Consider the following 3,567-nt stretch of genomic DNA (forward strand, 5'->3'; position numbering starts at 1 on the left):
TCCAGGAGAAACCTGCAGTTACCACCCCAAACGCCGAGGAGAGGGGTAGACCCTCACGAGCCCTGCACTGTCACAGTCCCGCTTCATGGGACTAACCGGAACAAACTTCCGAACCCCCTCTTCAGACACTGCTTGCGTTTCCTTTCTCTGGCGCGTGTGACAGCCACGGCTGGGGGCTGAGGCGCGTACGTAGTGAGGGCACTTGCTTGGGATAACCGCGTACTCGATAGGGAAGAAGAGACTTTTCAGATAACTTCAAGGTTAATTTAAGACTTAGCCACAAAATCTAGACTTTGAATAATACATGAATTGCAACGATTCCACTGGGATACGGCGCCCGGGAAGTGATTTCCCCCCACCCCGGTCCTATCATCCTATTTTCATCTCCAGAACAGATGCTGTTTCACCCAGCAAAGAAACGTCTTGTCGCATGACGTGACACAGTCGCCTACAACAGCGCGATCTCTATATACACACCGCTGCACGTTTTGGTCTCTGGTAACAGACCTCGGAGATATGAAATCAAAACTCACAGTCTACACATCACAAACTCAGTGGCAGAAAAATCTCCTTTTCTTTTTTTCTTTGAAGGTGGCCAGCTCTTCTGGTAAGTGCACGGCCGTTTCCCCCTTGCAGAAATACGTCAGGCTGATGGCAGCTGACGGCTCCTCTCCTGTCATGGATAAAGGCTTCGTGCTTTGCCCATTTGTCAGTCCCGGGGCGACTCGGGTCATCGACAGAGTGCCAGCACAGCTCGCTGCCTTGGAGGGATGGAGACCAGGGTGCGAGCTCATCCCTTGTCCCCACAAAGGTAGGAAGGAAGGAAGGAAAAATCAAACGTATTCCATTCTTCTTGAGGAGAAGCAGCAATGATCCTCACGCGCCAATGACATCAGTGACGACAGCATGGCAGCGGAGATTCCTGAAGGCCATCCCTTCGCATTTAAAGAGCAGAACAGTGAAGGCGTGAAGGAAATCAAGACGGCCTTGAGAAAAGCTTTATTTTGGACAGCAAAGGTTCATCTCGTAGACTTCTCAGAAACAGGCCTGCCAACCATCAGGCATGTAAGTAACCAAAACCAGTTACTTGTAAGAGGCAGCAGGATGAAACCAAGATATACAGAAGGCAACCAAGTCTCATGTGCCATGTTAACTCTTAAAATAGCGGGATAGAAGTAGGGTCTCCCCGCTGTGACAGCAGAACGATCGCCCCTCCGCAACAAGCATTGTGTGAGGGACATCCAGGCAGCGACCCCTCTTCAGACAGGGCCTGTTTGCTGAAGCTCCACAGGCTCGATAGTCAGGTGAAATCCTGTAATCCATCACCTCCATTCCACGCCACCGTTTCAAAAGACATTTATTAATTTCTAACAACTCGCTGACATATTCTGCTCTTCGTGCGTCAGGACTTTGGGTCTGTACCATCACTATGACACCAAAATTAGTCTTCTGGGAGTCTTAATCCCCACTAAAACCAACTGGAAGAGCTACAGTTTTTCAGGGCAGGGATGGCCCTAAGTAAGGTTTCTGTCATTTGAAGTTGCTGTTATCTCGATCGAATTCACCACCGCGCAAGCCGGCTTTGCGCTGGAGGAACAGATGCAGACCGTGGCGCTTTGCACTGAAGGGACACCTGCACACATGCATGTGGAGAAACTTTCAAGGACCAAAGCGGCTCTACAGGAAAGGACGGGCAAGCGACCAGATCATGGTACCGAACATACCTTTGCAAAACTGTTGCATTTATCGGAGACCTGAAAGCCACAAACACAGCCCCGGCCTCTCCAAGGGGCTGCGCCAGTGACGGAGGGACAGACGATCTCTCTCCCCCTACCACTTCGCTAACAAAACAGGGTGACAGAAATAACAGACGACCCTGCTGATTCTCAGTTTAAGGCATAGTCCTATCCCATCCCTCACCACTTTCAGGATCAATGCTCACTTACTCCAGGGAGTTTGTCGCCACTTGCTTGGTCTTCCAGGATTCAGCAGAGGTTTCCTCCCCTTGGCATGACGGCTGGAGATGAGCAGCTGCCAAGGAAGCGCTGGAGCCATGACCGCATGGGAACCAAGGGTAACGAGGACGGCACAGAGAAGATCAAATATCCATAGCTCTAGACGATGAAATATTTTAAAAGTGTTTGTTGATACGGCCCACCTTTATATCTTGCACAGTATAGATCCCATATAAATTGTATCCCTTCCCCAAATTCCTCCTAACTTCCTGGCCTGGCACCACCTCCAAACAATTTAGTTCCTTTCTACGAAAAAGCAGTGCAGCCCCGTCGCTGCGAACTTCCCGTGTTTTACACACCAAACTCATTACCCTGCATTGCTCCGATACAGTGTTATCTGAATGTATACATTGAAGTCCCTGACCCGGCTGGATCCCGTGTAGCTAGCGTAGTCTATCGCAGGAATACGTATCTGAGCACCATTGCCATATGCAGCGCAGGGAACCTTCCATATGGTTTCTGAAAAGTGGTTACAGCACACGTGCACCAGGCACTTCTCAAAGTAAAACAGATCTGTTCATTTTTATTTTCAAAATACCAAAGCAGTAAAATCATGTAATTGAGTAATCACTTGCCAAATTTCCTTTTTTAATCTAATCTATTTTGAGTTACATCAGAGCCAAAATGCAAATTAAACTGGTAAGGTTCCAAGATTTTTTTTTCCCCTTTTAGAAAACACAATTTAAGGTACTCCTAAGTAAGGAAATTTTAAAAACCATTTGTTTTGTATGCTGTAAACTTTGGAAAACAAGTTTCAGCCTGAAGTAAATTTTCATAGGTAATAGGTTAAATAGAAGTCTTATGTAAATTTTGATCTCTTCTTAACAACGCCAATGTTCATTTTATAAAATTTGATTTGAAAATAATGCCATTGTTTTAAAAGAGGCTCAAAGGGTCAGAAACTAGCCAAAAAAAGTATCCACTTTAACAAGGCACACGTACAGTCTTCCAGCTCTGACTACTGTATCAAAAAAGGAGAGATTCCTGAGATTGCTCATTGGCGGCCTCCACGAACCAATTTTTTGGAGGGGCTTGTTGTTGCAGCAGCATTAGAAGCCAAACTCACTCGCCAGCCTGGGCAAACTCGTCAGCGCTTGACCACGAGGCGAGACGGATCCGACCGCAGCCTCACGGAGTCATGCATCTCAGCAGATTAACGAACCGATAGATAAAAGCAGCCCCCCAGAGTACCCGCTGCTGGAAACCTTTGCTCTTTGGGTTGCAGTTGTTCGGATTAAGTCTCTCCCTACCCACAGGCAGACCTTGTGAAAAGCCGCGTGACCTCGTTGGTTGCCTTCCACCGCAGCGCTGCCGTCTGTTGAAAAAAAAAACAAAACTGGCACCCACTCAAGTCATGGCTGTTTTCACGGTGCTTGTCTTTTCGCCCCTCAAAACTCCTTCCTTAAACCGGGGGCTGCTCGTGACGCCTCCCGGCCCCTTTTGTAAGGCTGCAAAGGCACAACTGACCCTGTTAATTTTAAAATGCTTTAAAGCGGCCGGTTTTCCTTTCGCTGGGAACCCCCCCCCCCCCCCCCAGCCCCTTGCTAAAAGA

General features: G+C 48.0%; 1 long non-coding RNA gene across 1 annotated transcript in view; it reads right to left on the bottom strand.

Annotated features, from left to right (window-relative positions):
• Positions 1-2,519: 2,519 nt before the first annotated feature.
• LOC103918273 overlaps positions 2,520-3,567 on the bottom strand; it is a 1,443-nt gene continuing 395 nt past the window's right edge. The window contains exon 2 of the long non-coding RNA XR_663685.1: positions 2,520-3,330. This is a non-coding gene — a long non-coding RNA (uncharacterized LOC103918273). The remainder of the gene's footprint in view (positions 3,331-3,567) is intronic.

Source organism: Pygoscelis adeliae, unplaced genomic scaffold, assembly GCF_000699105.1.
Source record: "Pygoscelis adeliae isolate BGI_AS28 unplaced genomic scaffold, ASM69910v1 Scaffold56, whole genome shotgun sequence".
Taxonomy (NCBI): domain Eukaryota; kingdom Metazoa; phylum Chordata; class Aves; order Sphenisciformes; family Spheniscidae; genus Pygoscelis; species Pygoscelis adeliae.